This window comes from Neltuma alba, unplaced genomic scaffold, assembly GCF_004799145.2.
Source record: "Neltuma alba isolate B1F8T4 unplaced genomic scaffold, ASM479914v2 tig00011483_pilon, whole genome shotgun sequence".
Taxonomy (NCBI): domain Eukaryota; kingdom Viridiplantae; phylum Streptophyta; class Magnoliopsida; order Fabales; family Fabaceae; genus Neltuma; species Neltuma alba.
The window spans coordinates 21,880-30,457 of record NW_021636152.1 but is presented as its reverse complement, the minus strand read 5'-3'; the positions used below and the strand labels follow the sequence as shown (position 1 = coordinate 30,457).

General features: G+C 35.8%; 1 pseudogene; it reads right to left on the bottom strand.

Moving 5' to 3' along the window:
• Positions 1-2,174: 2,174 nt before the first annotated feature.
• On the bottom strand, positions 2,175-8,577 carry LOC114714011 (ABC transporter B family member 26, chloroplastic-like; annotated as a pseudogene).
• Between the last annotated feature and the right edge of the window lies 1 nt (position 8,578).

Genomic DNA, 8,578 nt, shown 5'->3' with positions numbered 1-8,578 from the left:
CTTCGATACATCGATATTCATATTCATACTCTTCCGGCAAGTAATTAAGATTTAGTGTGTTCGGCTCTTAAAATAGAATAACTATTTTTTATATTTATTAATTTTTGTTAAATTATTTTTATGAATACTTCTTCAACTGTAATTAGGTAGAAGAGGGAAAATGAGTATTAAAAAAGATGATTATAGTATTTTAGAAAAAATATGTTACATTTTTTATAATTAACTAACTTATTTAACTTTTTTAATCTAATCAAATTAATTAAATAAGTTTTATATTAAGTACGGAAAGAGTATTGTCAAATTAATATGAATCCCCTTTTTGGTACAAACTATGGGGTTAAAAAGGCCCAACAAAAACGGAAGGAGACTGGGTGGGATTGAGATGCCAAGCTTTTGGGCCTCATTGTCTTACCCAATAAATAATAATAAATACAAAGCTAACTTTTTACCAACAAAATATGAACCTTATACCATAAAACGAGCAATGCCATACGTACTGAATACTGCTTACAACATGACTATAAAGTGAAGGTAGCCAGAGATGAGGGGAATGTGCAGCCAGGCGAAGGAAAAAAAAATTCATAATGAACATATAAATAAACAAGTTAGAATGACTTCTATAAAAATAAATTATAAAAATTGTTTGCAATGGTTTGTTTACATTAAAAAAAAAATCTTTGATTTTGGACACACTAATAAGGAGGATAAATTAAACAGTATGAAGTCTTATAAAAAAAAGAAAAATTCACAAAAATAAGATAAAGAAAAATTAAAGAGAATATTCAATAAAGTTATTGATATGATTTTTTTATCAACAATCTATTCAAAAATTTGGGCATTAATAAAGTTTAATTACATCATGCAGTCAATGTAGTTAATCTTATAAGACTTTGTGGTTATTGTTGTTATGGAGAAATAAGAGATTTATATTTTAAATAAAAAAATATTTATATTAAAATTCAAGAATTGCGAAACAGATTAAAATTATTCAATAATACGTTTTTTTTTCCTGTGAACATTGGATATCGCATTAAATACAAGACAAATCTCCAAAGTGTTCTTCATGTCACGAAGCTCTTGCCTCTTACACTATGTTTGGTACAACGTTTTTGGAGGGAAGGGGGGAGTTGTTATCCTCTCCTTGTTTGTATGGTGCAATTTTTTAGGAGGAGAGGAGAGCAACTCTCCTCTTCTTGTTTGGTTAAGATATTTTTGAAAGAAAGGAAGGGCTCATTTACCCTTCTTTTCTCTTCTAACCTCCCCTCTAAAAGTAGAGTTTTTTGAAAGAGAGATGAGAGATAATATTTTAATTCCTTACATACCTTTTCAATATGTTAACCCCTAATCAGTTGTCAATATTTCTCCATAAAAGAATTCTTTTAAACATTTAGTAAGAGGTTGTCAAGATAATTGTTTCCAAAATTAGTGAATATTTATAAACCTATTTTTTTTCTCTCTTCTTCTAATTCCAAGAGGCCGTTGGTATTTTCTTTCACCTTCAAGGTCTTTTTTTTTTAATTGAAATCTATCACTCACAACTTTTTATCTTGATATCTTATAAGTGTGTGACTGTGTCTTGTAAATCAAAATTAGTGAATTGTATTATATATATAATTATATCTTAACAAAATAAAAAAAGTGAGAAAATTTATTTAAATTTTATAAGGTCAAAATAATCAATTTCTTATTAGAACAAAATAAGGTATTATTAAAATTGCTCTCTCACCTCCCCTCCAATCAATTCAAACAAGAGATCATTAAAATCCTTCCCGACCCTCCCTTCCCTTTTGTAGCTACTATTCCCTTTTCTTAATTAAAATCCCTCCTTTCCTTTTCCCTCCCTTGAGCCAAACACAACGTTAGATTTTTTTTTCAAGACAAAAATTTACTACCACAAACTTAAAGCTGATACTAGCATGAACGGCGGTTGGATTGAGTAGAAAAAGACTCTATTTTTCCGAAGATCAGATTGGGAAAAAAGAACTACTATTAACCGAGCATGATAATGTTTAAACAGATTTGATATTACCGAATAGAGAATTTCATCAAATGGGAAGGGCTGTCAGAACTCACAAAGCAACATCTTGTGCACTGGCTGCCCAAGGTCAGGAAATGCGTTATTTACATCATCCATGAATTCATAGATTCAATAGAACATACAGGCAAACCTCCAAGGTGGCCTCCTGGCTATCAATCAAGCTTGGCTCTCAGGCTATCAGCGTTATGCCCCCTTCTTTATGCGTTAGCTTATGCCTTTTAAGAACCTGCTTCTGTCAAACTCTTCAATCCAAAACAACAGCAAGATGTATATATGTACTTGATGAAACCATAAGTTTCGCTTGTTTAATACTATCAACACATGGGTCCAGCAGTAGAAAAAATTGCTTGTCCCAGGACACCGCGGAGGATGAGAAAGAAGCAACAAAAAATCGATGAAAACTCATGCCACCGAGTCAGCCTGTTTACTGGTCAATCGTGCATATAAACCATCTCTTAAGAGAAGTTCACTGTGACTCCCAATCTGTGTGGATACAAACAGTTCGGCTTCAGATCAGGGAAAGATAAAGGAAACAGAAATCTCATGTCATAGTTTCTCGCCATCACAAAGGAAATAGTTTGTTTCAGTATATTTCGTGAGAGTTTAAGGAATACTTATTCTTGATGTGAGTTTTATGATTACTTTCCCCAGAAAAATGAAATAATAGATACAAATGAAAGAAATATGGCAAAAGTTGCTGGCTTCATAATCTAATACATAGAACACGTATGATCATCCAGACTAAAAACAGATGATGAGATGATCAAATAAAATAAGCTTCAAAAAGGGACATCAAGGAATAACAGTAAGTAAAGAAGGCGTTGGAAACGAGAGAATTAACTAACCTCAACAATTTTACCGCTATCCATGACCACAATCCTGTCTGCTGCTTGTATGGTAGAAAGCCTGCAAAGCAGGTCATAAATTTCAAATGCGGAATCAAGATAGAATTTAAACGATAACTTCAATAAAAGATGACCCACCTGTGTGCAATTACAATAACACTTCTCATACTCAGGGAGTCATTTTTAACAGAACGAACACACCCTGCAGATAAAGGAGACTCAATCATCAATATATCTTTCTCTCAAATTTATGGTGCCTATAGTCTATACTGCCAAGTGGCCTTAGGTAGCATTTGGAAGCAGACCTTGACATTATGCTCACTCTCAGCATCCAGCGCACTTGTGGCTTCATCAAGGATCAATATTTTTGGATCCCTAAGAATAGCTCTAGCAATAGCAATTCGCTGCTTTTGTCCCCCACTTAACAAATCATCATCAACAAGTGTTTCATAGCCATTAGGAAGTGCTGAGATGAAGTCATGGGCATAAGCTTGCTTTGCAGCCCATTCAACATCCTCCTGCTTAATCTCTCGAGTGCATCCATATCTTATGTTTGAACCAATATCCATTCTGAAGAGCTTAGGTTCCTGTACAGACAAAATTTTTAGGGTCAGGAGAAATTACTTTTAAGTCACTGTAATTCCACCATGTTGGCAAATCACTAACCTGTCCAACAAATGCAATTCTTTCTCTCCACCACATGATGTCCAACTCTTTAAGAGGGACGCCATCAACCAAAATCTGCAATCAAACTTAACATTAAAAACGAAAAAGACACACACACACACACACCCCTTCAAGTAAAAACCATCTACTCAAGTCATATTAATGTAGAGCATAACTGGTCACAAAACAGTTACTACCTAACTAGTTCCCCAGAAACATTAACCAATATATAAAGAAATGACAGAAAAAAGTGACTGAATCTCTTTTTCCCCTCTCTCAGCAACAGCTATTTCATATCACAGATCCTTTTTTCAGCTGTTCCTTTCTAATTCAATGCTAGAAGCGCCAAACTATCCGATTCCCATATTTCTAATATTAAATTTTAAATATGAAGCTAAACTAATGCTACCTGACCATTGGTGGGCTCATATAAGCGGAGCAGAAGGTTCACCAGTGTACTTTTTCCACTGCCACTAAGACCAGCCTATGTAAAAATAAAGGAAATGAGAACTTAATATCTCAGTCATTGTGCAGATGAGGAACCATTAAAAACATTTGAAGTAGTTTCTTACTATGGCAACCACCTCACCAGGTCGAACAGCAAAATTTACATGCCGCACTACAGATACCTGTTACAATGATTGTTCATTAGTTGTGCACCTATTGGTGACAACATGAGTGTTAACCCTATGCATGTGCGCAACAAATTTATATTTAGGAGGAAGACCATGCAAAGGGACAAGGGCTGGCAGAGATATTGTCAAGTCAAGATATTAATATCCATCACAGTAAAAGCATGCTACTCACATCAGAAATTGCATTTTTATTCAAGATATAAGTGATAAAATGAAGATAACGACAACGAATGAGATAGAAGCACCATACAGTCATAAAACTCTCCATCCTCCCCCTCCCTCTTTTTCTCAAAGAAAGAACCTGAACCTGATTTATTTTCAGACGTTTTCACAATTTATATTACAAATACGAGTTGAATCTTCAAAAGAAATAACATAATTCACAACTTCATGGATTAACAATGCACAAATTATTCCAGCACTACTCATAATGCATTGAAGCAATTGTTTTCAGCACCGAAAAGAGCATCACATGTTTTTGAGAAGCCAAATGAAGATATTATAAAAAGAAGAGCTATACCATTGGCCTTGAAGGATAGTGAAAAGATACATTTATAAATTCAATATTCCCAAGTAACCTCTGCAGCTTTACTCCTGTAACAAAGCCACGTCCAAATTTCAATATCAATTTTACATAACTATGAAAATCTCGGAAGAAACTTGCACCTTCTGCAATACGAGTTTTTCTTATCATTTTATTACTTATACAATGAAAGGTAATCTCCTCATTAAACGTGGCCACCAATCAAAGGAAAAACGCAAAAGACTTGTTCAAAGTTGTAAACATGTGAAGTAGTTGACATGACCCATAACAAGACTTGCCTTTTGCACGGAACTGACTGCTAGGTGAGAGATCCATCAGGTGAAATACTTTTTCACTAGCCCCGACAGATTGCATCAAAGATGATATACTGTCCCCCACCCACCAGGTTGAATAAATAAGCCATTCACTGTATAGTATAAACTTAGTAAGTTTCTCTGCTGTAATATGACCTGCTAGAATAGACATTCCTCCAAACAGCACGGCGATAACCTAAAAGATTAAACGTTCAAATAAAAGCAGAGGTCATGTACAGACTTTGATAAATAATTATGAATGAGGTGGTCCTAGAAGACTTTCTTTCAATGGTGTGATAATATTTTTAGTAGGAAAAAGAACAAGACATTCACACAGTTAGCATTCTCCATATTTGGTGTTGGACCCAAAAAACATCTTTATTAAAAAAACTATGACACATGCCAGGGCTTTAGGTCATTGTCTCTAAACCCAATATTTGCAAAGGCAAATGAGTTCACAAAATTCTTGTTTTAAAAAATATTTTGATGGCCTTGCATTTATTATTTTATTTTGCAGAAAGCTATGCTTATACCTCATTTAAAATGGGGGAGGAGATTCGACTCCAAACAGAATTGAGGAAATACATGAGGGACTATGCTCAAGGTAATTTCACATCCAAGGTGATTTAGCATTCCAGCATGTGAATTTATAACTTTACTTCCCAAAGTGCTTAATAGAAGATTCAGACCCAAATAGTTAAACACAGTTACCGTCTCTCTTTAACTATTGAGTAAACCCCTTTGGATAGAAACATTATTTTTATAGTCGATCCGTGGAGGTTAGCAATCTCTACGTATCCTCCTTTGACCATACTGTGCTTAATGTTTCACTCAAGGGCAAACTGAATGCAAGGCAATCTAAAATTTTGGATTACGTCTTCATAACCTTGCATTTATTTTGTTCTGGAAAAAGTACCCATGTATCCCTACATTAATTGTCAATTCACAAATGACCTAAATAGAGTTTTATCTGTTGTTTCTTAACGTGAAAAAGTGAAGGCATTGTTTTTTTTTTTTTTTTGGGTCAAAAAACCTAATGTAAAGATTTTGTGCTCAAATTGGCTATACCTGAGTTGAATGATAAAGATTATTGAAGCTGAAATTCCAAAATCCATACGCAGCACTTTGTCTCAAGCTTATATCAGCTAACTTTCCCAGCCACCATTTGTACCTGTAGAGAGAGATGGATAATATGCCTATCAAAGTTACTGAACTGTAGAAATTAATGTTTTATTTAATACGTCATAATTCAAGTACGCTCACCTTCCAAGTTCCTCTTCTTCTGTTCCATAAACACGGACAGTTCTAATCAGAGAAAATGTCTCTTGTGCAACCTATGATTCAACAGTGAAAAAAAAAAGGTCATATGCCACTGAAGAAACAAGGGGGAAAAAGTGTAAGGAACTTATTTACTTCATTAGCAGAAGCAGTGACTTCTTGGATCAACTTTGCAGCCTTTTTCTGGTACCTATGCAGACAGACACGACCAAATAACACAAATGATATACAGGAAACAAAGAAAAAGGGAAACACCAGGCAGAGACAGAGGAAGCTAATAAGGCAAGCTGAGACTCTGATAGAAAATTTGAGGAGACTGAAAAAAAATTCACCTTCCATAAAGTAGCAAAACTGCTGATAATATAGAGCATATCATCAATGTAAATAAACCAAGTGGCCAAGACAAAATAACAAGTAGGTCAATGCACCTGTTCCCTGTACAGATGAAAAAACAAATTCAGGGCCCAACAAGGGGGTTAAATTTTTAAAAGCATCGAAACTTCATAGGCAAAGCAACCTGAAGAACATTGCGCAATATCAAGTTAAGATCATTTCCAATAACACGTGAAACTTGTTGGCAATCAGCACCAAGCCTACTTGTCAGATCACCAACTGTTACATCGTCAAAAAATGATATATCCTATGACAAAAAGGGCACTTCCAAATGAATCAAAAGGACAGTAATGGGGCAAAGAAAATGAAACAGAGAAAGATTAAGATATCAAGTATTGAGGGCAGAAGAACCTGAAGAAGAAGGGAGGAGTATAATGTTTCTCGCATTCTTTTTACCTGCAGATATAATTAATGATTAAACTCCATTCAACGGTAAATATACAGGCGCCAAAGAAGTTTAATCAGACGAGTCAACGAAAACCGGGAGCTAGATTGGACATTATTTAAGTACTGTATTATTAAATTTGAAAAAATATATTGTGCTGTGTCAAGTCTCTTAAAATGAAACTCAGACAATGTAACCGCCTCCTATTTGTCGTGCATCAAGGGAGACATGACGGAAAAACTCACCAGTATCATATTTGCAATTCCAAAACAGCAGCCTCTTATCCCACTGAAGCATATTCCACATGCAAAATGAAAAGTTTCAGATGGATAACTAGTGACAACAACCGTCAAAAAAAAAAAAAATCAATCTCTCATATGCTGCGATTTGCCTGTGCTTTATTTCACCTGCCTTCAGAACCTTTAAAACATCCGCTTATTCGGCTGTTAATCAGGAATTTTCAAAGAGAACAACTAACCAAGGAGACGAGAAAAAGGTATAGAGAATGATACACTTGAGCTAAGTAGAAGAAGAGCAATTCCATTCCGTTCTTTATTGATTTTATTTAGAGCAGCAAGTGGCATAGAAAAGAGTCATATCACTGTCAGCAGGTAGAAGGGAGATATGACCATACAAGATTTTGACCTGCATATTCCCGAAGTTATACAGAACAGAACCAAGAGAAGCACATGGCGCCGGAAAACTGTAACATCCGCGCTCTGTGCGGAGAAGATAGAAGCTGTTAAGAAATGCGGTATGGAAATCTCCGAAACCTGAAACACAACGAAGGAATAATTGATTTTGACCACATCGTCAAACTAAGTTGCAGAAAGCAGTCAGCATAAGAATAAAATTTGACTGCACGCACCGCCGCAAGAATGAGAGCAGAGAATGCAGAGAAAATAATCCATCGGTCTTGAGCAACAAGTTGCCACATTTTGGCAAGAGCGCGCCACACAGTGACGGGTTTGGCCGAATCTTGAATTTCGACATTTTCGGAGAAGTTCCACCAGCTTCCACCAGGCAAAATCGAAGGAATGAAACTGAACCATCTCCTAAGCCTCTTCAGAAACTCTTTATCTTCTTCTTTTTCTTCACCTAAAGCTTCTGGATTCTTCTGCACAGAAAACCCATCTATGGACGCTGATTTTGGAGGGCTCCCAAGTATGCATCTCCGATTAAAAGAAGGACTGGACAGAACAGTATGAATTCTAGTATTAACAGTGAAATGGAAGCGTCTACGACAAACTCTGATACAAGGTCTTCTATGATCGTGACGAACAGAAGTTAGTATCAGAGGTTGAATGCCGCCCAGAAGCAGAGCCATTGACGATGGAAAGGAGCATTCCAGACCATATAGAAGTTATGGTGTGAGTTTTGGATAAAGCTCCGAGCTTGAGCGCGTTTAGCGAGGCTTGGTCATCTCAGGCTCCCAGCCATGCACGACCAATCAAAACGAAACGACGCCGCTTCATTTCTGGTGACGTGTTCGGTTTGGCGT